The sequence below is a fragment of the Eschrichtius robustus genome, chromosome 3, assembly GCF_028021215.1.
Source record: "Eschrichtius robustus isolate mEscRob2 chromosome 3, mEscRob2.pri, whole genome shotgun sequence".
Lineage (NCBI taxonomy): Eukaryota > Metazoa > Chordata > Mammalia > Artiodactyla > Eschrichtiidae > Eschrichtius > Eschrichtius robustus.
In genome coordinates this window covers 34,412,142-34,440,033 of record NC_090826.1, presented here as the reverse complement: position 1 = coordinate 34,440,033, position 27,892 = coordinate 34,412,142, and the positions used below count along the sequence as shown (strand labels likewise).

The following is a 27,892-nucleotide window of genomic DNA, read 5'->3' as shown; positions in this document are numbered from 1 at the left end:
ACACTCTTAGACACTTCCCCTGACTGTCAGCATATCTCATGGAGAGAACTGGGGCATCACACAGCTGAAGCGTATGGTGAAAGACAAAACAAATCTAGGCAAGAGAGACAGGATGTAGTCATTTGCTCCATGCCCTCATTTTAAAGATTTCAAAATTTGAGAAGATTCCAGGAGATTAAAAAAACAAAAACAAACCCCACTGTGCTTATGACTATATTTAATAAAAAGAGCCAGAGCAGAATGTACTCTGAAGGTTGGGCTTTCCTGCTCCTCATTGGAGGTGTTCTTACAAGAATCTTTCTGGAGTGATTTGGGGAGAAGCTCGTAGAATTTGAAGTGGGTTTAAGAGTTCCACCAATTACAACTGAGGAGATCATTTTTACCAAGCCCCTAGAAGAGCTATGTCAGGAACCACAGCAACTTGATATGAGAGTTTCTTATTAAATTTTTCTTGATATACTCCTTTTAAATAATTTTACTGAAATAGCCACTAGATACAAAAGAACACATACACTGTATATAAAGGTTTAGAGAATAATCATTCTTCATATTAATTATGACCAACACTCATGTCCTCACCAGTCAATTTAAGAAAAAAAATGTTACTGTTACCTTCGAAGAGTGGTAGCCCTCTCCATCCCATCCCACCCCTCCCTTTTCAGGGATAGTCATTTTCTGGACATGTCTGTCTTTTTCCCCCATGCTTTTCTTTATTGTCTCACCCTTTATATTTGCATCTCTAAACCATATCTTTAGTTGTACATGTTTGTGAATGTCATATAAGTGGAATCATACTGTTTATATTCTTGTGTTCATAGTTAGCCCATGCATACCAGAGGCTGTACTAGTTGACAAACAACTGAAATATTAATATTTCCATATCAGTTGGTGGTAAATTGCTGCTTACCTAACTCCTCCCCCAACCCCACTATGCTCCCATGAAACCTATTCAAGTCCCTTCACCTTCCTAAAGGGATTACACCTGGCACAGCAGTGGGTATTGGGACCCATCTCCAGTCCTGTGGCTGGAATCCCTTCTGACTATACAATCCCTGTCCCAGCTAGTTGTTAAATGTTTCATTCCTGGATTTGTTCATATTGTTGACTGTAGCTTAAGTTTTTTCATTTTGCTGAACTGTAATTCCATGGAATGAATACATTGTGGTTTATATATCTATTCTGCTGTCAATGAACACTTAAATCACTTCCAGTTTTTTGCTCTTGTAAATGGTGCTGCTGTGAACTTTCCCCTGGTGAGCATGTATATAAGTTTACTTAGGGAATATACATAGGAGTAGAATTACTCGTCACAACTGTGGGCATCTTCAAAGCTTCTAGAATAATTCAAAATTAATTTCCATCATGTTACGTGAATTTCACCTCAATAAAAGAATTTCTTACCAATTTCTCAGCTTGTAAGTCATTTTAAAAGATGTTTTTTCTCTAGTATCCAGTTTTCTTAGTTGTTTTCAGTAGACTTACCTACATACCTAGCCCACCATAGCACTGGAAATCAAGTCTACAGGGTTTTCTTTAATACCACAGTAAACCCGAACACTTGTTAACTGTGAAAGACAATGCTGAGTCTATTGACAGGATATATTATATATTTGCATGTGTTTATCACAGTGGTTTATTCAGTTTATTCCATGATTCATTCCATAGATAAGATGGTGTGCTCTTAGAAATGTAACTTAGGTTCCTTCCAGGCTAAGATAGAAGACAAGTTGGTGCTAGTGGATTGAGCATGAATGTTCTAAACCTGCCAGAGAGTCTGGCCAGAGTAGAAATGAGCGATATTGAGTAGATAACAGATAGTTTAGCCTTTAAATACAGAAGTACATCAACTACTAGGAATTTAATTCTCCTTTCTTGGTAACTTGGGGGAGCTGATGGATTTTTGGTTGATTTTCAGTTCCACGCATTGGCAGTCCTGTTTCATTAGGACATTTCTCCTGGATGCAGCTCTCTTCCAAACCTGAAACAGAGTGAATTGGGATTAGAGACTATCTCTTTCCTCTTCCATTTACTAAGAGCTAGATGTCCAGAATTACTCACCTCTTCTCTTCTGGATGCCTGTTTTTTGGCCAGAGTTCTACCTTCATGCTACCCTTATCTCTCTGTTCTTAGCTTGTTATTGAATGATAGGCCTTACCACATGGAAACCCACTCTCTTTGGGAGAAAAAAAGTGCAATCATCTCGTTCTCTGAGACTGGCTCTCTCTGTTTCCAGCAAAGGACTTGGATGGCAGCTGGTATCCCCTGCTCCTCCCACTGCCCATGTGGCTGGGTTGTGCTTGGCTGAACTCAACTTCCAGGCCTTTCGGCCAAGGGATTTTGTAACTCTTTGTTGTTGTAAGGGGTTTGTCCAAGACAGTCCTGGCTGGTGACACTGCTGTGGTTTACTCCTAGGCCAGCAGGAACTGCTGCTCACTTCCTGGGATGACTTCTGAGCAAAGGGCCTTCAGGTTGTCATTGTCTCCTTCCCTTCCTGTGAGCATGCTAGTGATGGGGCTCAGCAGATGGACATTCCGGCTGCCACAAGCCTCCTGCGGGTCCAGGGGAGGGACCCGCGCCACTCTCGTGTTCTGTCCCCGTTCCTGCTGCCTTCCTGCCCTGGCGATGTCTCTGTTCCCTTCTCATCCAGCCTGGGCAGGGGCGCCCTGATGCGGTTTCTGTCTTACCTAGGTAGCCAGGTGAGAATGGGGTAGGCTAAGGGTTCCTTCTCTTCCTCCATCCTTTCTAGGGTTGAAGATGGTAAGAGCTCATCTTGCTGCCAACCTCAGAGCAGTGTGACATTTGCTTCCCTGTTCTCTCCCTTTCTCCCCTGCTGCAGCCCCTCACCCCTACCCCCATCCCCAAATGTTCTGGAGAGAACAATTCAAGGGTGAGTGAAAATTTTTTCTTGGACAGAGACAAATGATCTCCCACCTTCCCAAGGCCAAGTAAATCTTGGAAAGTTGCTTCCCCTTTTTCATCTAATAGATGCATAGTTTCTACCTGGGAGGCAGAAGCCACAGAAGAGCCCAAGGAGAGCCTTGTGGGCTTGCCAGCCTTCTCTGTGGGTCACTGGCCAGTTTTGCAGAACATCTGCCCCTCTGAGGTCAGCTGTGAATTAGTCTGCCTGGGTATCTGATCACTTCCACTAATTTGTAATGGCAGCGCTGGAAATGCTCGGAGCTCAGCAGCCTGCCATGAGGCTCGGATTGGAAAGGGAGAGAGAGTATGCTTTCAGGAGAGAGAGGAAGGAAGGAAAGAAGGGAGGATGGAAAGAAGGAAGGAAGGAGAGAGGGAAGGAGGGAAGAGGGAAAGAAAGAAAAGGAAAAGAAAAGAAAAGAAGGAAGCAAAGAAAGCAGAACATATACTCTCTCGCTCCTAGCACCTCAGGGTGAGGGCACTGCATCACATCAGATCTCTTGTTTTAAATTGAGTATAATATAATAAAACTCACCCTTTTAAGTGTACAATTCAGTGAGCTTTGACAAATCTCTAAACACCCACGTAGCCGCATCACAATTAAGATATAGAACATTTTCATCATCCCCCCAAAATTTCCTTGGACCCCTTTGCATTCATTTCTCCCCTCCCACCCTCTTCCCTTGGCAACCACTGATCTGGTTTCTGAAACTGGAATTTGCCTTTTCTAGAACTCCGTATAGAAGGAATCATAAAATAGGTACTTTTTTTTGCTCCTGACTTTGTACCCTGAGCCCAATGCTTTGAGATTCATTCACAGTGGGAGCATCAGCTGTTCATCCTTTGTGCTGCTGAGTGGTATTCCATTGTACGGATGTACTGCAAGTTGCATTTGTCTCTTGATAGAAATTCAGGTTGTTTCCAATTTTTGGCTATTGTAAAAAAAGCTGCGGTGAACAATCACAATCTTTGTGTGTACATATATTTTCATTTCTCTTGGGTGAATACCTAATCAAGTTTCTTTTCTTCTTTATCTCTCCAGAAATTGGAAGGTTCATTTTATCTGCCTTTGTGACTGTCAGGCTGTCACCAGGTGGCTCCTTCCATTTTCCTTCTATGAGTGAGCCTTAAATAATAATGGGATTTTGGACACCATCACCTGTACTCGTCCTTAGTATATCCTGTAGACATTCTATTCTAATTGTCTGTTGACACCCTTACTAGACTAGAAACAATATGGCATAGGAATTGAGAGCATGGGCATTGGAGCCAGACTGCCAGGTTCATATTCCAGGGTTCATATTTCACTCTGTCGCATATTAACTGTATGACCTTGGACAAATTACTTAACCTTTGTGTGCCTCAGTTTCCTCATTTGCAAAGTGGGATAATAAGAGTACTAACCGAATGGGGCTATGAAATATCAGTCAGATGATAGATGATAGATAGATTGATAGATAGATAGTTAGATAGATAGATAGATATGCTTAGCCCAAAATAAATACTGTGTTGTTGAATGGCTCAACAAAAAGGGATCTCAGGATCTGGGATGCACATGGTCAGATCTCCTTTTCTCAGTTCATGGTGAGATTGGAATAGTCTCCGTCAAGCTCTGTTGCCTGGCACCCTGGCATCCAAGCTCCCATTGGACCGCAAACACTACCTCTACACTGGGTGGACAGCACTTTGTTCCCTTGTCACCCAACCAGCTCTTCCTCCAACTGGGATGCTAGCTGCTCCCCCTTTACTCCTTGAATTGGAGCTCTGTTCATTTCTCCCAAGTGTTTATTACAGAAAAACATGACTACAAGTTGCAGAGGATCCCACTTGTTTGCTTTGTCCCAGTTCCTTCTCTGGGTTCTGGGTCCAGACGCATAAATAAGGTAGGAAGCAAGGCCTGGAAAGTCCCCTGCCACACTCTGAAATTCTCACACCCAGATTTGCATGCATCTTCATGTGTCACAGGGTTCGAAGCTCTATGTTGATTAATGATATGGCAGGGAGGGCCACAGGCCCAGAACTATTTTTCCTATAACTCTTACCAAGGATGTTACTGTCCAGGCAGCCTCCATGGGAGCCAGGGCTGTGGATGCCCATCCCCAGCTCCTGTCACCTCTGTAAGCCAAGGACTGAGGCTCCCTTTGGAATGTGACTCTCTTATTAGGATGGGGGATACGAGGCCGTTGAGTGCATAATTGGAAATGAGGATTTAGCTTCACAGCCCTACATCCAGAGAAACTCTTTCTGGGTCTGACCTTTTTCTCTCTCCAAGAATAAGATGACTCAGGGCCAGGATGATCAAACAACTAGAGAAATCAAAATGTGGGCTTGATCCTTGATACTTGCCAAAGTGAGGTATCTGAACCGAAGTTTCCTATGAAAAGAATAAAGCTGCTAAATTATGATCCTCTGTGGGTCTGTGGGGAGAACTCTGAGTGGTATGACGTGTTAACCACCTTTGTCGGGACACTCTGTGTAAAACATGGTATTTTATTAAACGTTTCCCTGAGTAATCTCAGTTAATTCACTCAGATGAGGAGAAGATGACCATTTTCCCTATAGCAGTGCTTCCCATCCTAGGGGATTCTGACTTTATTGGTCTGGGGTGAGTGCTGGGCATTTGGACTTTTAAACACTCCTGCAGTGATTTTAAAGTGCAGCCAATGCCAGGGAACTGTTTTACAAACTAGGGACTTGAGCCTCCAGAGGTCAAAGTCACTGGCGCAGGGTCACACAGCTGTGCGTGGAGGCGCAGGATGGGAGCACAGGTGTGTGTGATTGCACCGCTTGGGCCTGAACGCCCTACTCTGGTGCTGATCAGAAAACTGTCAGCACTGGCTCCCAGGTGCTGGGCAGGAAACCATCAGTAGGGATACAAAGATGCTGATGACTTTCCCAGTGCTTCCTTACTGACCCAACACTCTTTAGAGTCTGAGCACGTGTGTACTCTAGGTCTGAAAGTCTCCCAGGACAGAAAGCCGTCGGCCTCGACTCCAGGCCAGCCCAGGAGAGGAACACGCCCTGTGCCCTTCAACTCTTGGTCTTTGCTTAGTTTGCACCTGTGTCCAAGAAAACAAGGTTGGATGTTTCTTGATTTCTTATCTGGTGTGACCCCATAGCCAGGCATAAATGTCTGGGTCCTTCCTGAGCAGAGGCAGATAGGAGACAAGTCAGGTAAGTAGAGGTTTTTTCCATCCCTCACCGCCAATAATACCTGCAGCAGTGGGACTCCCAAGGACTGAGTGCTTGCTGTATGCATCAGGCATTGCTCTAAGGGCCTTACACAAATTACCTCATCTTATCCTCACTGGAATCTTGTGAAGGAAGTACTGTTATTACTCAGATTGGAAAACTGAGGCAGTAATAAGAGTAATCCCAGGCAGTCTGACTCTGGGACTCAACTCTTAATCATCAAACTACATTGCCTACCATGGATCCTGTCTTGCCTTGTTCTTTAATTATTTCAGCAATATCATCTGCTCCCCAACCTGATCATAAACTTCTAGCATGGAAGACATTTCTCCATTTCACCTTTTCTGGCACAGAACTGGATGTATAGCAGGCATTCAGTAAATATTATTTGGTTGATTTATTTTATTTCAATTGATTTTATTTCTGAGGATGCCACAATATCACATACTATGATAATAATAAACATGTCCTAGGAATGTAATACAGGTTCCCTAGAAGTTTCCTATTTGTTGACTTTTAAGTATTTCAGAATACTGTAAGTACTTTCTTAATAATTGCACATCACATTCAGTATTAGTAGCAGGACTAACTTCATGCCCTTATCATTTTCGAAGAAGAGCACTTCTGTGTAACTATAGCAGCCTTGATATCTTCTTTTGTAGGATTATTTTCTGGAACAAAAATGATCCTAAGTGGTAACTATCCCTGCACCCTCCAGCCTCCTGGAATGAAGTTGGTTGTTTGGGGGGTCTTCCGGGGGGGCCCACACCATGCTCTGTAGCAAACATTGTTGGTGCTCTGCCCAGACACCCTGGGAGCACTTTGATGAGTTCTGTGCACCCACCCCGAAGCTTCTGTGGCCTTTGCCCCTTCAAAGGATTGGCCTGTCGAGAGGGCTGGTGTCACAGTAGCCAGTGTTAACTGGTGTGGGAACGTGAAACTCAGCTGCCTCGCCTTGGGGGAGGAGGGGACAGATTTGGGAGGAGGTGCAGTTTGTACTCCAGAAGTCTCCTGGGGTCATGCTGGGGCTCCCCCTGAGGTCACAGCCTGGCCTGATTCCTCCCCTCCTCTGTGCTGCTCCCCGTCTCCTTTCCTGACCCCCCTGGAAGCATTTCATTAATGAATCACCTGCCCAGGGATCCTTGTCTTACTCCGGGGGAACATGTCCTAAGGCCAGGGCATGTGGGTTAGATGTCATTTAGACCAGAAAAATACCTCTAAGTCTCTATTTTAAGCTTTCATGTTAGTGCCCTGCATGCGCCCTAACCACCTCCCTAAGCCTGGGACCCCACCATCTGAGGGGCACCCACCCATCTCTCTTCTCCTCATCAGGGGCTCATTCCATCAGTAGCTCCTGCTTGCAGCCCACTCCCTTCCCAGCTCCCCCTCTCACTTCTTGTTAACCAAACTATCTCTACTCTCTGTTTCTATTTCAGTCATTCAATATTCAACAGGTATTTCTTGAGTCCCTGTTCTGTGCCAAACATCCTGCTAGGTGTAGGGGGTGTACAGCTGGGCAGAAAACAAAGTACTTGTCCTAACAGACCTTACCCTTCTAGGGAGGGAGGGAGACAGCAAGCAAGTCAACAAATCAATAAGCAGGATAATCACACATTAAGATGAAGGATGGGAGGGAGGTGCTAGTGGTGTGAAGGAGGATAAGTTTGGGGGCAGCTGCCAGAGGTCTGAGTGCCTGTCTCACCTCCCGCTCACGCTTCAGGCTTTGCGTGGACCACACCCACTCCTCGTCAGAACATCTCTGACCTGCACATCCATCAAGGCTGGTGGAGGTCAGACTTCATCTTTCTCGCCCTCTGGGCAGCATTTTGTTAAGTTTAATTAAAACTCTGAATCTTCTTTTCTGCCCTCGGCTTCTGAGCCACTACCCACTCCTGGTTTTTTTTTTTTTTTTTTTGGTTTTTTTTTTTTTAAACTTTGGGTTTATTTATTTATTTATTTATTTATTTATGGCTGTGTTGGGTCTTCGTTTCGTGCAAGGGCTTTCTCTAGTTGCGGCGAGTGGGGGGCCACTCTTCATCGCGGTGTGCCGGCCTCTCACTGTCGCGGCCTCTCTTGCTGCGGAGCACAGGCTCCAGACGCGCAGGCTCAGTAGTTGTGGCTCACGGGCCCAGTTGCTCCGCGGCATGTGGGATCTTCCCAGACCAGGGCTCGAACCCGTGTCCCCTGCATTGGCAGATTCTCAACCACTGCGCCACCAGGGAAGCCCCGCCTCCTGGTTTTCTTCCCACTTTCCTGGCTTATTCTGCCTGGTCTCCTTTCCCGCTTTCTCCACCCCCTCTACTTGGCCGTTAAGGGTCAGAGTGGCCCCAGGATCCTCTTCTTCCTGTGGACTCTCGTCTGGTTTCAGCTTCCGTGCATCTCGTCTGGACCGCTCTTTGGAACACTCGACTGTAAATACAACCGTCTTCTCGGCATCTTTGCTGGGTGACCCCCCGTGTGCACAACTTGGCTCAATATCTGCTCACACCCACTCCCCCCTCCGCTCCCCTCAGCCTTTGAGTCTCTCCTCTTTGACATCCCCTGTCTCAGGAAGGGGCGCCCCTGTCTCCCCAGCTGCTTGACCAGAAACCAGACTTCATCCTCTCCTCTCTACCACCCGTCACGCCTAATCTATCATCACGGCCTCTGCATTCCTCTTCCTAAGGCTGTGGGTTTGAATCCAACCACCAGTCCAGTCTGAGTTCCACTCCCTTGTCCAGGCTTGGCTGTGGCAAAGGCTTCCTAACTGGTCCCCCCAGGCCCTGCCTTGACCCTTCCAGGCTGTTCTTTGCACAGGCCCTGATCATGTCTGTGGTTTCTTGCCGAATGAAAGATGACGGAAAATTCTTAACACGGGCTGCATGGCCCTAGAAGACGGATCCCTGACTGCTTCCCTGGCCTCAGCACTGTCCCTCCCTCCCCGCACCCCAGCCTTCCTAGCCAGCATGTCCTTTCCCAGTTATGAGCGTTGCACGTGCATCTCCCTCTCCCTGGATAACGTCTCAGGGAGGCCCTCTGTGGCCAGGCCCACATGGTGTATGAAGGAGCTGCTTTCTTTACCCCTGAAGTGTTGTGATCACCGTGGGGATGAGGGGTGGGGGAGATGGCCACTGTGTTTTTAGTCCCTTTCTGAGGAAATCGGAAGAAACCTAGGCTGTGGCATGCATCGGGTGGGGAAGGGGCTCGGAGCAGGAGGGAAGGAGTGGGAGAAATCTACCACAGGGGCAGGCAAGAAGGAGGTACATTGTCTGTAGAGAATTTAAAAGCAGTAATAAAACCCATTAAAAGTCTGTTTGGTTTTTACTCTCACCATGCACCAGAAATTCTAAAAAGTGCTGATGATAAAATACTCTTCCCCACAGAGGAGGGCTGCTCTCCTCTTCCCTCAGGTGGATCTAGGAATAAGTCTAGGGACTCCACCAAGAAATAATAGCAATAACCATCATTTACTGACCAGCATGTGCCAGGCACCTTGTTAGATGTGGGAGGATTCTTATGACCCTGGCTCCTCACAGCGGCCCTATAGGACAGGCATGATTGTATCCACTTTAAAGGTGGGCAGACCGAGACCAAAGAGGCAAAGTCGGCACAGGCCCATCTTGAACTGCTGGCGGGGAAGCCATGAGCGGAGGCAGTTGGTCCTGAAGCAGGCGGCTGTCTTTGGCCTGATGCAAAACGGGCTTTCTGATCTTGTTCTGTTATCTCTCCTCATGGGCCTCACAAGGCCTGTGCTTCCAAGGAATCTGCTGTAGGGAAGGGCTGTGTAATTCCAAACTAACCCCAAAACACTCCTGACATGATCTGGCCTTGCCAGGACACCAAGGTTCTGCAGACGGGGGAGAGGATCGTGGCCTGGAAGCTTTCTGGTGCAGAGACAAGACCCTAGATTTGGAGAAATTCAGGCTGGATTCGAATCCTGGTCCTACCACTTAACGGGACCTTGGGAAGACTGTTCTCAGAGCCTCAGTTTCCTCATCTGTAAAATGGGGATAATAATAGAACTTACTTCATAGAGCTGTTGGGAGAGCTAAATGATGCAATGAAGGTGAAGCCTTTATCACTGCACTCATTAAATATTAGATTCTATAGTGTCTGTCAAGCTCAGGGCAGAGTAAATGATGTGTAAGGGACATGGGACAAACATGGTTTCCTTCCACACAAAAGTCATCAGGGGAGTGTCAACATTAATATTCTTAGGGAGACACCCCACTCTTCAGTGGGGTCATGAAACAGGCAGGAGGGCACTAAAAACGCCCGAAGGTGCACAAACCCCATCAAATGGGAAACCGGATTTCTGGTTGAAGCAGTTTCCTGGTGGAGAGAGGGCCTTTCTTCAGGAACAATCAGTAAATGGATATGTTCCCTGAACATAACACCTTGCTAAAAAAGGAACTCATTGATACAGTTCAAGACATCACAGCAGAGGTTTGATTTTTCACAGTTTTTATTTTTATCGCTTCATCAGTGATACAAGGAAACATCCAAAACGGCAGGAGCTGTGTGCTCACCGTCCCCGTCTTGAGGGGGCCTCCGCGGCAAGGACACTGGCCCGTGGGATTGCACCGTGCTGCCTCTGCAAAGAGAGCGCGGCTAGCTGCTGTATTAATTAAGCAGTGGGTTTTTAATGCTGGTTGAATGAATAGATCTGGCCTGTCTTCCAGCCTGGGAACCAGGGCTTTTAGATTTTATGTTATTTCCCCCAAACAATCAATTCTTACAGCACTCCAGTGAGAAAACAAAGCCTCCGTTTGCTTCAGCTGGAAGGCAGCTTCATTCGTGTCTCTTCGTACCTGTGGAGGCTGTTACTTGCAGAGAGTCAGATGTAGATATGGCTCTGTGCGACCCTGCTGATGGCGGTCCAGTGCCTTTGTAAGTTCTTAGAATGGTCCTGTTCCTTCTCCTGTGTTATCTCCAGCATGCAGAGCTGTGTGTGTGTGCGTGTGTGTGTATGCACGTGTGCAAGCGGGCCTGATTGTGTGGGCAGGCTGACCTGAAGACAGAGCTCAGCCCTGAAGCCCTGAGGGTCCTCCCGTGAGCCAGGACAGGGATGTGGGAGAGAACGTCAGAAACCCTTGTGAACAGGGGTTCTGAGCCTTTGCTCTAGGCCATGGAAAGGCACTAAGTTGAGACGGGTGCAAGGCGATGCTTTTTGCTGATGTGGCGTCAGCAGTTCTTCTGGGGTTGGACTCCAAATCACTCCTTCCTCTCCCACACCCCGCTCCACCCCACCCCACCACAGAGGAAGACTGTCTGGGAAGGAGAGGCCTTTCTTTCTGTCCTCTTGGCTTTGTTTCCATCAATACTGGCTCACGGGAAACCACGTTTTTCTTTCTTACGTTGGATAGAAAGAGCCTGAATTAGTTTTGTATCCATACAGTGAAAACTTTGACTCCAGCCTGCACCAAGAAGGAAACAAATAAACACAAAACCAAAGATGAGACCGAAGTTTCCTGGCCCCGGGTTGCTGGGAGGCTGAATGACTGCTTTATCCTGTACAGTAGTGGAGCCATATGAGAGCAAAATGGTGCCGGTGCTGATGGAAGCACTCAGGCTGTGTCCTTCTCCCGGGACCATGCCCCTTCCCCACCTCCTGCCCCTTCCCAGCCCCTGTGTCCGCCTTCTCCCCGCACAGAAGTAGCTCATTCAAAGAATCACCTCTCCTTAAGTGTGTGGGCCTCGCCCACGAACATACTGTCCTGGGGGTTGGGCCTGACAAAGATTCTGTCCATGACCGAACTTCAGGCAGGCTCTTCTGAGCTCTTTTTCAATTAGTTTTTGACTTCTGAGCCTCTGTGTGTTTCTGCATTGTCCAGTTTTAGCAAGAATCCTGCTAAGTTGGTTTAGTCAGAATCCCCCATCCTTCATATCTGACCACCCTCAATATCTGATCAGGTTCCTCATCCTCCCCCCTCCCCCCATAGGTGATGTCTCATTACCCTGGGCTGCCTTCAGCAAGAACCCTGTTAGGTCGGCTTAGCCAGGACCCCCCCGACCCCTGACCCGTGATGTTTCCTCTTAGTAATTTTCCGTCCACTGACCCCCACCCTGCTCCTTGGTTATAAACTCCCCCTTTTCCTTATTGTACTGGGAGTTAAGCCCCATCTCTCTCCTCCACTGCAAAACCCCATGGCAGTGGTCCCTATACCTATCGTGATGGCCCCCCGAATAAAGTCTGCCTTACATGCTTTAACAGGTGTCATTGAATAATTTTTCTTCAACAGGTCCTACAAGGGTGCTGTCAGGATCCTCTGCCATGGCGGGGCCACCCCTTCTTGAAGACCATGTGAGGGGCCTTAGACAGGAGAGTAGGATGTAATTAAAAGGCCTGACTTTTTGAGGGGGTATTCAGGGGACTTGAAAGTGAGATGCACCGCACAGACTTGAGGGGAACTTCAGGTCTGGCAGAATAGAGATCAGAGAAACAGTGGGCCAACTGGTACCATTACCTCCACAGACAGATAGGAAAGGCTGTGTCTCTGGAGGTAACCCAAGCTCACGGTGATTAAGGAAAGCCGAGATAATTCAGCATTAACTTCAGAAGAAAAGGAATCTTCATAAACTGGTTGCACCCCAGGTCTTTCACTCATCCATTTTAATCCTGAGGCTTTTTAAAAATAAAAGCTAACATTTATTGAGAGTTCACTTTGAGATGGGCATTGTTCTTATCCCCATTTTACAGGAAAAAGTGCTACACAGAGAGGTTGAAGGATTGGCCAAATGTCACACAGTTAGCATGTGGCAGAGCTGGAATTTACCCAGGAAGCCTGGTTCCAGAGCAAGCCCCCCTCTTTCACCACACCTTATTTTCAAATATGTTAAAATACGTATAGAAAGCAACTTTTGTCATTCAGTGCATAATGAATTATATATAATAGCCAATTAATGTTCATTGGGGCAGTACTGTGATTAGTGGTATGCTGTATATTATTTTAACAGTTGAGGGTGCATTTTGACCAAGTCTTTCCTTTGGAATCTTGCCTGCTGCTCTTCTTGACTTCTGGAAAAAGCATTCCAGAGTTGGGGGCAGTTTTCTAAGGATCTGCTACAGCGAGAAAGGTTCCACTTTGCCTTTTTTTGTCCTTCTCACTTTGCCCAAACCCAGTCTATCTTTAAGCTTCTTCCTTGCCCCCAGCATTTCCATTTCTCTGTCTACCATGTTCTCCTTCTCCTAATCTAAGACAAATACATGTTTATCAGTCACCTGCAGTGTCACTGGAGGATGGTCACAGCCATGACTTTCTATGCCCAGGACCTCCTCAGCCTTGACTTCCACTCCCCCCTTACCATTAGCCGGAATGGCCTTGCCTTGAGGCCGCTGGCTGCTCATGGGGCCCCGGAGAGGTGGGGGATTCAGCTGCCACACTCGAACTGGCTGGCACCTTCAGAATCCCAGGACAGAGTCATTTGTCAGCGGGAAAGGATAGCATCCCTTAGCCCAGTTTGTAAACCACCAAGAACCACTTTGTTATTCTCTCCATTTCTATATCCCGGATCGGAAGAGTCTTATCCAGTTACACCTCTAAACCAATCAAAATCTTTGTCATTAAAAAATATATTTTTTAATTTAATCAGAGATGTGCCTTTCTGCCAGTCAGCACTGCTGATTGGCCTGAGCCGGCCTGCACTAGCACACTGCGGGTGCCAACAGTCCAGCCCTGGTTTTTGGTTCACCTGAGCATCTCATCACAGGTAGAAGTTGGGTCATTTGAAATATTCAGTATAAACATTGGACCCTACAGATCTGAATAGTGTGGGAACTATGCTAATAATAGGGGGTAGAACGAAGGTTTGGACCAGATGTGGAATGTGTGTGGGGAGAGTAAGAGAAGATGGGAGGAAACTGGGGTGTGGAGGAGAAAGGGTCAGAGTCCCAGGAGCATCCTTTCCGTGGCTTAGAGCTGGAGACAGAAGAGCCTGCAAGGGAGGGGCCTAGGGAGGGACACTGTGCTTCTTTCCCACATGGATTGGTTGAAACTGTCTGTCCTTTCATAAAAGTATCCACTTGTCCAGTGTTCGGCTTGGCTAATTACTCACTTGCTGTGCTTCCAGATCTGACCACACTCAGACTTGTTCTGGGCTTTTCTTTTTGTCCTGACTTGCTGGTGCAAGCTTAGTTTCTGCATCTGCAAAGTGGCCAGCCTGGGTGCCCTCAGAGCGTGCTCCCGAGAGCGTGTTTTTCAGATTGCTTAGGGAGGATTGCTTGTTTGTTAAATATAGATGCCATCTGACAATTTGTTTTTAAATAGACACACTTGGGACCTTCCAAGGCCAACACGCAGAGGAATCAGGGGGCCGGCAGAGAGCAATGTCAAGTCCAGGACGTGGTTCTCAGTGACCTTGCCGTGCTCATCCTCAATGAGTGTGACGTTTGGGAACATTGTGCTGGAGTGTGTTAATGCCAGCCTGGCTAGAGCTCGTTTTGCACTTTTGAATAAACATCTTGGTGTAGCTGGCGTTTGGGGAATGGGAATGTTTGAATGTTTGCCATTTTTAGATGCTGGAAGGGAAGGAGGAAAAGCAAGTGGCATGGTCCTTGGTGTCATTGTTCAAGACAATACAAACAATACGGGCTAAATGCTGAAGGAGGGCTGAGAAGCCCCGTTTGCTGCACGCCCTTGTATCAGGAACTAAATTAGATAATAAATGTGAGCTCTAATCTATAAGGCAAGCTAAGAACGGAGTAATGTGAGAGTGCAGGCTGTGTTTCCACATTGCTGGGTGCGAATCCTGGTTCTTCCACTTACTAGCTGGGTAATCTTGGGCCTCAGTCTCCTCATCTGTAAAATGGGGATAAGGATAGTACTGTGGCATGGGGTGGTTAGGAAGATTAAATGAGTTCATACGTGTAAAGTGCTTTGAATAGTGCCTGGCACTTAGAAACTGCTACATAAGATTTATTAACTATATAAACGGTACCTGGAGCTCTGAGAAGCGAAGTAACTTGTCCGAGACCCCTCAGCTAGTAAGTAGTGGAGTTGGGATTCGAACCCTGTGCTCTCTGGCTCTAGAGCAGGGTTTCTCAACCTCGGCACTGTTGACATTTTTGACCAGATAGTCCTTCGTTTTGGGGGCTGGCCTGTGTATCATAGTGTATCTAGCAGCATCTCTGGCCTTTGCCCACTCAATGCCGGTAGCAAGAGCCCATCCCCGGTTGTGACAACCAGAAATGTCTCCACATATTGCCAAATGTCCCCTGGGGTGGGGAGCAAAACCACTCCTGGCTGAGAAGCACTGGGTGAGAGGGCCTGACACCCTGCAGGGAGCAGCAGGCTGGTTTCTCAGTTCCAGGGTTAAAAGCCCAATTCTCAGTTATCACCTTTTTTCTTTATAGACCAGTGGCCAGAGAAGGCTGGGACCCTGGTGGCTGGTATCTACATACACTGCAACTGAGAAGCCCCTGCATCCAGGCCCAGGCCAGCAGCCTCTCAGGCGTGTTTTTGAGACGTTTTCTTTTCTTCCCTTGGCTAGGCATGTTTTCGCCAGACCACAGGGCAGGCTGAGCCGTGTGGCTGGTTTGAGCTGCTCTCTGCGGCTGTCAGCGCCAGTGTCTGTGCAGCCAGACCGACCCGGACAGGCGTTCCTTGGAAGCACAGCTGGTGGGTTTAATTGGTGTCAGTGTGAAGGATCCCAGAGTGGAAGGGGTCAGCGGGCAAGAGGGGAACTGACATTCCTCGTTGCCGCATCTTGATGCCACCTCATTCGGTTCCTGTTCTCATTTACTTATTTCTGTGTCGTTTTCTGCACCTTCCACCCTTCTCTGTGCTCTCTTTCAGTTTCACAAACTCTAACGTGTGGCAGAGATGGGCTGTGGTTCAGAGTGTCAGGGCAGATGTGGGATGTGAGCAGGGCAGATGTGGGATGTGAGCAGGGCTGATGCGTGTTTGGCACCCAGCTGCCAGTTCTGCTCTCTAAGCCTCATTTGTAAAGAACTGTGTTGTTGGCCAGCCACTCAGGGTCTCTGACCAGCTTCTTAGAAAACTCTCAGAGTTAACAGCATGTGTGGCTCTTGGAGCGGGGGGAGGGAGGCTGGGGAGGGGGAGGGCAGAGAGGGAATAGATAGATTTTTTTTTTTTTTTTTTAAAGTAAAGCTCTAGTGTTTGGGCCCCTTAAAGAGAACTACCCTGGGTCCTATTCAAATATTTGTTATTGTAGGTTGACGCTTTTTCATCAGTATTCACAGCTTGGGTGTCCAACATTTTTCATTCTGGTCCACATCTTGCTCACCCCTCGTTTTGATGCAAGCTTCCTTCCCAGCCTGCTCTACCCCTGTTCAACGCAAGGATGATATTTGCCCTTGTGTTGAATTGTGGTTGGGAAACAGGCAGTTCTCAAGTGCTGATAGGTCTGGAGGTGCCATTCCCATGAAAATCTGTCACTGACACTTGCTTCTTGTGAGTTTGACTCCTCTTTTCCTGTGGTGGCCCCCAAGCTGTAAGCTTATTCAGCTTTCTGCTTTCCGGAGAACTGCTTGTCTCTTTCTTGGTATGCACTCCTGACGCTGCGGTATTGAGCGTAAAAAAGGAAAATGGCTTGCGGCCAGTTTCGTTCCAGGTGCCTGCTCTGGATCTAAGAGCCCCTGGTTGTTCCCCAGAAGAAGGACGTGCTGCCCTGAGGAGGAAGTCTGTATCTCCAAAGAATGGCCCATAAGGCATGCTGACGCATAGATAGTGGCGCATAGATAGTGGCGCATAGATAGTGGCGACAGAATTATGTGGAAATACAAGGTTTACTGATTTATTGTCTAATATTCGTTCCGTACTAAACCTATATATACATTCATGCTCTTTGAATAAACTTGCCTTGCAACCATCAGTTGTCTTGGCCCTTCTGACCCCATACTGGTGCTTTTCAGTTCCTTACCCCTCGCCGCCAGGAACTTCTAGCTTTCTGCAGCCGGTCTGCGGCATTTTCCCATCGGAAGGCCTTGCTTTTTACAAGCTAAAAAATCAGGATGAGGGAAGATGTCACCGTGGGGGGGGATTGTGGAAGATGGCTCCTCAGTAGGCACAATTAACCCCTGATCTTCTCTGGAGGGCTGCCTCTTGAGTGAGCTTGTGTGCTAAACCAGCCCACAGGGATGCTCAGAACAGGGAGAGAAAGGAATTATCAAGGACTTCTGGAGGGTTCTGTGAGCAAGAGCTTCCCTCCTTACCTGGAGGGAGACTCACTCGTCCAACTGCCAACTAAGATTTCCTGAGTGCCAGCTGGACACTGTGCTGGGGACACACCCATGACAGCCTGCAGGACCTCACGGTCCAGGGGACCCGAGTGGAATGGGTACCCAGAGCAGGAGAGGGCAGAGCTGGGCACTCGGCCTGGTCATACCCACCATCATCGCTTCCGTCCCCCTGATGCCACCGTTTGGGGGTTGGGAAGCACAGTTAAGGGAACTGAGTTTTGTGTTTTGATGAAGTTTAATTAAAACTCTTAATACCTCTGCTTGGATGCAAACTCTCTTCTGTGAGTAGAAATAAATGTGAAACTCAGGGTTGGGAGATACAGTTGGGGCTTTTCGTGTGTGGCCTGTCTGCTGTTTCCTTGGTTTTCTCTGTGATCCTGCACCTTTACTGGAATTCTTGTCCCTGTTAGCCCAGGGTTGAAGTTGGGACACATAAGTCAGACACCAGACAAGTTTCCTGGAAAAGGCCCAGGTTGGGTCTAAAGCTGGGGCCATTCTTCCAGCTAAATGCTTCTGTAAGACCAGGTGGCGTGCAGTCTAGGGAGCCCGGAGCCTCTGGGTGAAGAAAGCGTACGTGTGAGCCCACGTTTCCAGCTTGCGTGTTCTCAGGGCTCCCACCTGGTGAGAACAGGGCTGTGGGGAAACAGGTAGGCCTCCAGGCTGGCTAATGATTCAGACCTCTTCCTTACTGATTATCCAGTAATTACATAGCCAGGAGCAGGAGTCCACTCTACCTGAGTGGACTGTTTATTTCCAGGTGCAGGCACTAGCTTCTTGGGCCCATGTAGGGTCTGTTGACGTTTTATTTTGCAAAGACCAGTGTAAACTGGCACCGCATTTCTCATTCCCCCTGCCGAGGACTAGAGTTGGCAGTAGCTCTTTGGGAGGGGGGGGTGTGGCAGTGGAGGGGGAGGCCTGAGGAAGAGGATGATGTCATGCCAGTGACTCTGCAATTCAGGCCTGTAGATGTTCCAGCCATGCAAAGCTGTAACTGAGTCCCCAGTAAAGACTCCCAGTGCAAAGTACACTCTAAAAAGTGTGTGTGTGTGTGTGTGTGTGTGTGTGTGTGTGTGTAAAGAGAAAAATAACCTTGATTCCAGAGCTAATAATAATTTCTACTTCTTACTCGTTCTTGGGTGTGATCTGAGTTATTTTCCTGGCTCGTGTGTCTGATGATACCCTTCCTGTCTGTAAGGCTCCACACCTCGGCTGGCCCGGGTTCTCTCTCCTCTCTGGCTCTCCCTTGACCCTTCTCCGCAAACAAGCTGCTCCGCTTTGCTTTTCTTTCTGGATAGGCCTTCCCTTCTCCTCACGTGTCTGCCACACGCACCTGAAAATGCCCTCCACTTGAGAAGGAGAGCTTAGATGTGACTTGGTAATGAAGATTTAAATCAGCTGAGTGAACAGTAGAACTTATGGGGGTGATGGAAACAGTCCATCTCTGCACTGTCCAATACAGTCCCCGCCAGTCACGTGAGGCTGTTGAGTACTTGAAGTGTAGCTAATGCAACTGGGTAGATTTTTGATTCTATTTCATTGTAATTAAACTTGAAGAGCCACATGTGGCTAGTGGCTGCCATTTTAGTGCAGATCTAGGGAATATAGCACCTGGAAGAATGAAATCAGGTTCAGTGATGCTGTGTGATGATTTGGGGTTGTTTATGCTTAATCTGGGTACTTGGTTCTAAAAGAGTCAAGTTTTGTCAGGTTGCACACTCAGGTCCTCAAAATGCCTCTTGCTCTTGCCTGCCTACCCAGGTGAGGTAGAAACTTAATATTGTGTGTGGTAATAGAGTCTGTGGTTAATTTGTCACCCTCCCCCACCCTTCTCCACTCCAGCCCAGGCCACCCGGTGACTGGGTCCACATGGGTTGAGGTGCAGGGAATCACATACTCAGGGTACCAAGTCTTTCAGTCCAGCATCTGCTACTTCCTGGCTGGGGAACATATTTCACCTCCAGTGATGGATCGAGATTTCACAGGGCTTGAAGCTTAAGTAATTTGGGGACCCTCCTTAAGAGAAAGAATATAGAAGTACAAATACAAAATTAGATATGATAGTGAAAATTTCCTCAAAATGAGAAAAGAAATCACATCCAACATAAGTTTTAAAAGCCTGATACGGATCTTTACAAAATCCAGAAAAATAGAGTATTTTTATTAGTTATTTGTCTGTCAAACCTCTATAATACTTTTTTTTCTTAATATCTTTTGGCTGGAAACTCTTTGATCACCTCTTCATGTGATAATGATTTCATAAGTTTTCTAAAGGGAGGCTGAAAAGATCATTTAATTTTCTTCTAGCATGGTTGATAAAATTGTTTTTTATTACTGACAGTCACAAAACGTGACTTCATACACAGACATCCACTTTTTGTTGTACGGCTACGGGTTTGGGTCCTAAAGTGCATAAAATTTGATAAAATCTGTTTTGCATAATTCCCATCAAAAAGGGGAAAAGTGTTTGGTATGTTTGTAGCTGTGTTTGACGTGTCATCAAATATATTTCTGACAGGAGAAAACTTCCCTTTTGGAGTAAGCATCATTGAGTGAGAATTAATTTCTCCTCCTACAATTCCACCTGTCTGATGACTGGAAGAAATGTCCACCGACTAGCTTCTGGCTCTGTATATTTCAATCTTCATTTTCCCTCCACTTCTCACGTATCTCAGGTACCAGATGGTGCACCTTTGAGTCTCCGCGACAGTGAGTGGGCCCAGTAGGCGGTAGGCGGATTCCTGGAAGCCATGGGGACAGCTACAGAGGCAGCTAGCAATAACCTGCCCCTGCATTAAAGTGACTGTGAACCACAGTCCTCAATCCCATTACACCCAAACTAAATTTATCCCCAAATCAAGTCCCCCTTAGCTGGATCACCCAATGCCTGAAGCTGCCTTAACACCACTTGACATGAAGGGAAATGCAACAGGAGGAGGAGACATCAGAGTGGAAAGAAACAGTGCTCCTAACGAATTGCAGCTACAATACCTTAATTTTGTAAATTTCGAAAACCAGTTATACGATTCTGCAGACACATTGCTAGGTCCTTGAAAGAGGCCCATGCAAGAGACGCCCGAAGCTTTCTTCATTTGCCTCCCAGTAAATCTGCAACTGTTCATCACGCTGAGTTGCAGAGTTTTCACCTTCAAAATGGGAAAAATGAGGCCCATCTCATAGAATCATCATGAGCCTTAAAAAGTTGTATTTGAAAACCATTAACGTTGTGCCTGGGGAAGAGATGCTCAGTGTGGAAGAATGAATGAGTGAATAAACGGATGAATGAATGGATGAGTGAATGAATTAAAACGGACAGGACAGAAGTAATGTTTGCTAGCCATCTGCTTCAAGTCCAGTGGCCTTCTTTGAATTCACAGTATCCCCCAGACTGCTGAGCAGTTCTAGGGGAGCCCTCACTCCAACCAGAAATGGGGGTAGAGAGCCAGAAGCTGAAACCAAGCTCATGTGAGTGGGAACACTCAAGGTAGCTTTTGAGTGGGCAGAACTTGGTAATTTTTCTTCAGCCAAGTCTTGCTGCTCATGACTCTCCTATGCCCTGTGATTCAGGGGCACTGTGCCTGAATTATCACGTTAAGGCTGGAGAAGATTCTTAAGCAGCATGAGACTGGACTATGGTTCTCAGCTGGTTCAGAGCCTCCTTTGTACAAGGGCTGTTCAGCCAAGAGTATGGGAACCTAATGCCTTTGGAATTCAATAGCTGTGACCAGGACACTCCTCAACAAAGTTCCACAGCCAGACAGATACCCTTGGATCTGAAAATTGGTTGCTGTGTCAAGAGCTGTGGTGATAATATTGAGAGACCCTGGAAATTTGAAAGGTGTGTCCTGAGGCCCTGATCCCGACCTGGGCCTGCCCTAGGTGGCTGCTGCCCTCTGTCAAGCCTGGCAGGCGGCTGGGGGACCCTGGGTGTGGTGAGGAGACACCATGAGACTCCAGCAGAGGCTAGGTTTGTCTTGACTCTGGTTCCTTTTTTTACAGGTGAGGAGACTGGTCTGGATGACCTCTAAAATTTCTTCCACTGCTAACCTTTTAGGATTAAAAAAATTTGAGTGTGTTGGAATTGACCCACCTCCAGGTGGTAGCCTTCTGAGGTTGGGGAGATGGGTAGTGTCAGCAGAAACACAAATTTTCAATGCCTGGGCGTCCTGATTCCAATTCCCTATCCTCCTTCTGCATCAACACGACTTGCCTGTCATCCTGTGGTGGTCGGCAGCAGCCATGGAGAATTGTACATCGATGGCCTGCAGTGACGCCCATGTATCCTTTTAGGTGGCACAGTTGCACGTGTTTGTGCTCTGCTGAGCAGGAGAAGCAGGCCTCTAAATGGTCCGGTGTAATGCTGTTCACAGGAAAACCGTATCTGTGTCTATATACATAGAAAAATACCGGAAGGAATTAATCCAAAATGTTAACAGTGCTTCTCTCTATGTGGTAAAACAATAGGTCACTTAATTTTTTAAAAATTTTAAAATTAAAATAACCTAGATGGGAAAAGAACTTGAAAAACAATAGATACATGTATATGTATAACTGAATCACTTTGCTGTACACCTGAAACTAACACAACATTGTTAATCAACTATATTCCAATGTAAAATAAAAATTAAAAAAAATTTTTTAATTTAAAAGAATCCCCCAATTTTTTATCTTAAGTATGTATATTGCAATTTTGGAGTTGGGGGATGGATGGAAGGTGTTCGTGGGGGTGGTTTGGGAGCCCCTGCCGCCCTGGGACACCGGGGACAGAGTCTCTCCCACCTTAGCTGGCATAAGGATCATGCAGGGAACTTGTTAAAACTGCAGGTTCCTGGGTCCCTCTTCCAGAGATTATGACTCTGTGGGTCTGGGTTGGGGCCTGGAATCTGCCACTTACACAAACATCCCAGAGACCACCCTTTGAGGAACATTGGTCTGGGGACTCTTGCTTTATTTGGAGCTGGGTTAACAGAAGTGTCGGGAGAGATCTAGCTAGAAGCAGGCAGGTGAGCTGAACATCAGCAGATCAAGCTGAGACTCCAATAAGATTATGTCTCCAGATGGAGGTGGCTCTGGGACAGAGGTCAGGACAGGCCTGCCAAGCTCTCAGAGGAGCAGGCTGTGCCAGCAGCATCTTGCTGTCAAATTCTCTGCCCCATCAGACCTCCTCTGAGGCTGGGAGGGCAGGCTGCATCCGGTGGGGCCAGAGGTTCTCTTTCAATCCTGGCCAAAACTAAAAGTTCTGGTTCTGCTACTTGCCAGTTGTGTGATTGTAGGTGAGTTACAGTTCTCACCTGAGTTTTGTGTAATGTAAATGATACCACCAACCTCACAGGCATTTCATGGGAGAAGGAAGTGGTCCATAGCAGGAGGTCGTGAACATTGGTTGTCTATCCTTTCTTATTCTTTGGCTGCTTGGGAGAAGGGAGCATGAGAGACCTCTTAGCCAAGGGGAAAGACACAGCCCTGCCTACAGCGCTGCAGTCAGATTGTCTGCCTAGGTCATTTTCACAACAGCTCCTTCACTGCAAGGCACAATATTCCTGGAGGATGTTTACTGGCAGGATGATTAAGTAGCTGGCCCAGCCTGACCCAGCAACTCCCTTCTGGCCCCATCCTAGCCAGTCTGTCTCTGTGAGTCCTCAGAGCTCCTAGGTAGTCTGAACACTGTCCCCGCTATTGTCTGTGTGGCTAGGGGACCCCTTGGATGGTCTCCCTCAGACCATCTCCATTAGGACTTTGCTTTAAACTCCATGTCCTCTAAGCAGCCAGCTGGCTCTCTTCTCCTAGACAGTCCTTTATTTTAATCTGAAACTTCCAGCAAGCCAGTTCAGCTCTGCTCCCCTTTGGTATTTTTTAAAAATTTGCCTTTATTTATTTAACCCTGCTTACAACACAACAGACCAGAGCTGCAATATAGTGAATCTTATCCAATGGCAAGCATTTAGCAAGACACTTTCCAAATGGAAAATTATGTTCTTTGATTCCTGCCCCTATTTCAGTCATTCAGCAGATATTTCTTGAGGACACACTGTAGCAACAAGAATTATCATGTATTGGGTGCTCTTTGTGTGCCCAGGGTGGATAGTCCCTGACGTCCTGGAGATACAGACAGTCAGGTGGTTATTTACAGCATGGTGAGTGGTGCGAGAGGGAAGGAATGGGCTGCCTTGGAGCAAGTAAAGATGGACACTCTTTCCCACCTTCCACCCTCACTCCTCCTGAGCCTAGCTATTGTGTAATATAGCTAATTGCATAATGATCTCTTTTCCAAGTGAAATCTGCTTCTCCTGCAACTCCTAGTTTAGCCATCCTCTTCCATGCCTTCCTAGAGCACGGAAGACTCGTGAGGCCCCCATCCAGAGCTGTGGCTTTGAAACCCCCAGCCCATGCAGGACCTGGGATTGGCCTGGCTGCATGGCAGTATCTGCATAGGTGTAGACTGCCATCTTCCTTTGCAATTTAAGCAGAAAAACAGAAGTGCCAGGGAATCATACAGACAGTCCTGTGGTTCCTTTTCCCCCTGTAAGGCAGCAGGCGGCTGTTTATCTGAGAGAAACAGGTTTGCCCAGTGGAACGTTTATTTGGTTTCTTTGGCTGATCCTGGGAACACACCTGCCACTTTGCCACTTCCTGCGAATCAAGCAGTTTCTTAGAAAAGGGACACATTCCTTAAAATATATTATGTGGTTTGGGGGTGAGATATGGTTTCTTGGATTTTTATGATTTAATGTGTTTGCAAAAACATTAAGCCACAGATAAAAATACATTGACTGCCCCTTATGAGAAACTGGACTTTCCTTAGAATTAGGGGGCTGGTCATTTTGGTTTTTATGCTGGGTTTTGTTGTTTTTAAGTTTTCATTTGCTCCTCTTCCTGTTTCTCAGCACTTCTCTTATGCTGTAGACACACCATGTGTGGGCAGTCTTTGATACAGTACACTGCAGTTATCAACCAAAATAATTTGGATTGAACTTTTATAAGAAAAAGGCAAATAGTGAAATTAATTTTCTTAGATCTTATTTTTTAACATCCCTCTTTCAGGGCATGCCTTGGGGATGCTCTGAAAGTGGTATATTAAAAAAATAAGATATAAGTTATGAAAAATAAGATATAATATATATTATAAAAAATAAGATGTAATACAAATTATAAAAAATATATAATATAAATATATGAAAAAATGTTTAAAATATATATTACATCTACTAGTATATAGATCTTTCTTGACTCACAATGGGATTTCATCCTGATAAACCCATCATAAGGTGAAAATATTATAAGCTGAAAATATATTTAATACACCTAACCTACTGAACATCGTAGCTTAGCCTAGCCTGCCTTAAATGTGCTCAGAACCCTCACTTTAGTCTACAGTTGGGCAAAATCATCTAATATATAGTCTACTTTATACTAAAGTGTTGAATATCTCATGTAATTGATTGAATACTGTACCGAAAGTGAAAAATAGAATGGTTGTCTGGGTACAGAATGGTTGTCAGTGTATCGCTTTTTTACCCTTGTGATCGCATGGCTGAGTGGGAGCTGTGGCTGCTGCCACTACCCAGCATCAGGAGAGGAAAGGACAGCATATCGCTAGCCCCGGGAAAAGATCACAATTCGAAATATGACGTATGGTTCCTACTGAATGTGTATTGCTTTTGCAGCATCGTAAAGTCAAAAAATCATAAGTCAAACCATTGTCAGTCAGGGACCGTGTGTATATATTTAATTTAATTTTATTATTATTTTTTTTTTGTGAGAGAATCATTTTTGCTTTAATTTGCTCCCTGATCATCATATAGCAATAAATAGACATAGAACATTTTCTAATTATTTTCTGCGTTGGGTAGGGGTGAAAGGGAAGATCTGGAAAATCAGGAGTATATTAACTCAAATTTCAACGCGTAATTATTCAAATAAAATTTTAATGATTTCAGTTCAATACAACTGAAAATGCAGTGTGTTAAAGGGCATTTTCTACTAAATTTCAAATTACAGGTTGTGGGTCATTTCTGAGCAAGAGTATCATATCCTACTGAGTATTCAACTTATTAACTAAGGTGATTGACATGGTAGGAGGTGGGGAAGAACAATAATCAGCTCATAGAATTTGGCTAAGAAAGGAAACAAACAAAAACAATGCAAATAATAATTAAAATAGCTACAGATATTAGTAAACTAAAAATACAATCCCAAATATCCATCTCTTAAATTACTAGAAAAACATTACAGTAAAGTTACAGCAAATACAGTCTTCACAGATTTGGGTAACTTTATTTGCATTTAATAGTGATTTTTAAGCCCTATAGCCAATGAAATCATTTTAAAAAGCACTATGAGGAATGGAAATTTAGATGTCTATACACTTTTCTTAAAAAAAAAAAAAAAAAAAAAGCTTAAATTTCTGAATGAGCAAGATTCACTTTTGCAGGTAGAGGCCCCGCTTCTCCATGATCGTCACCTTTAGATCTAACAACCACGAGAGAAGAAGCTGCATATCTGTTTAGCTTTTGTTCACTCACAAATTCCAAGTCACCGTAGATACTCAGCTTCTCAGAGGGAACATACTGCTCTACAGCTGTAGCCACAGTTGCACAACAAATCCAGAGCAATACCATCACGGAGAGGACAAGAGTCATGGTTAAAATCCACCCGGAGTTAGCAGAGACATCTTAAAAAGCCATCACTTTCTCCATCTCCAAGATAGTTCCTGTGTGCTTGTGAACTTCTCATTTGCAGATAGGACATTTTGCTTAGCGACAGTTCTTTCAAACTTGTCGGCTCCTGCTCCAACTGTGGTGCATACTGGATTTCGGGCTTACACTGGAGTATGACTATTTTTCCATCATCAGCTTGAAGACAAAAAGTCCACGAAGGGGTTATGAAGCTCTGTGAACAGTCCATCATGTCACTCCAGAACGACCTTACCAGAGTTAGAGGGAAGACTAGATGCAATTTTTGGCATCAGGGACATGAGTTGTTCTTGTCGCAGTTCAGCAAATGGCAGCTGGTTCTGGCACCCAAGGTGGCAAACATATTGCTCATCAGATTGGGAATATGCTTCTGTACACGCAGATTCACATTCCAATTTGGTCCGATTTAAATCAGTTCCATCATCCACAAATTGACAAATTGAAAACAGCCTGCAACCTCTCTGACATGCGTACAACTCCTCTTTCTTGGAGTAGGTGTCCGAGGGGTAGGTCAACTGGCAGGCCCGGTGACAAGACGCCGTATCACCCAAGACTGAGTCAGACGCTTCAGCCGAAGTGGTCCCCGAGTCTCCAGTCAGGGCCGTGGTCAGCAGCAGCAGCAGTGGCGAGAGCCCCAGTTGGGCCCTGACCCAGAGGCTCCCCTTTGGTGCTGCCATTTTGTTTGCCTCTGTCACAGCAGGTCAGCTTGTTGCTCTCTCTCTCTCTCTCTCTCTCTCTCTCTCTATATATATATATATACACACACACACACATACACACACACATACATATATATATATATATATATATATACTGGGCTGTGTCTAATTCTTGTGCCTATATCTGAAATACTCTACAATCAGACCTAATTGTTATGGCAAATAGCTAAGAGATAGCCCTGAACGTATCTATTAATAAAGTACAAGTAGATTTATATTTAGTATAGTATACTTACTAAGACAGGAAAGAGGACCATGAACATCGTGGAACATTTTTCAGATGAGTATTTAGAACTGATTGCACATATATTTACCAGAAAATGTGAGTAATCAGCATACCCTGTTTCCAGAACTTTCTGTACTAAGGTTTTCTTATAGGAAGAGACAGTCGAGCATTAGATAAGAATGTGAAATTGGGGAGTCAGATTGGCCCCGGTTCATATCGTGACCACAATCATGACACCTTGACCCAGATACTTGGCCTCTCTCATCGAATTCCTCATCTTTAAAATGGGTGTTGTGCTGGTATCTGCCTCTCACGGTTCCTGTGAAGATTAAGACAGTGCAGGAAGAGTCCTCAGCACAGTCCCTGACCCATATGAGATGCGCCACCGATGCTTGCTCTCGTGATCATGGCTGCCACCATCTTCTCCGTCATCATCATTGCCATCACCATCTTAATGATTGTCCTCTACCTGTCAGGGCCTTTGCTGCAGCCAGCTCCTTTCTCCAAAGGGACTTGGGTTTGAGGGACTTGCGTTGTGTGATGTTGTGATTCAGTGTTTCTAGGAAGTTAGGCTAGATTAACAAGCAAGTTTCTGAGTCTTATATAGAACTTCTAGAAATAGTTAATTGACCTTTTATGTCTTAGTTTGTTTATCAGTAAACTTAGATAAATGCTGCCGTGTTTGCACTTGAGAATGTGACATCTCCTGCTGTCACAAGCTTCCAGCGCCTAATGGTGTTGATACCTGATCCGAGATTAGGGAGATTTTGGCTCCTCGGCTTTCCTGTTCATTTTCAGATCTGAAAGCAGCACCTTGAGAACAAGGAGGCCACACAGAGGTCAGACTCCTGTGATGCTTCCCTTTTCAGATGACTGCCTCATGCCTGGAGACCTTGAAAACTGATCTTGAAATCCAGGGCTGGGTCTGTTCAGTGGTTTTTTTAAAGAATTAAAATAGAATCTTTCAAGG

At 46.0% G+C, this 27,892-nt stretch overlaps 1 protein-coding gene and 1 pseudogene across 3 annotated transcripts in view; one reads left to right on the top strand and one right to left on the bottom strand.

The window, feature by feature from the left end:
* HIVEP3 (HIVEP zinc finger 3) overlaps positions 1-27,892 on the top strand; it is a 495,837-nt gene that overhangs the window by 107,797 nt on the left and 360,148 nt on the right. The window lies entirely within an intron of this gene.
* On the bottom strand, positions 25,546-26,654 carry LOC137761000 (transmembrane protein 59-like; annotated as a pseudogene).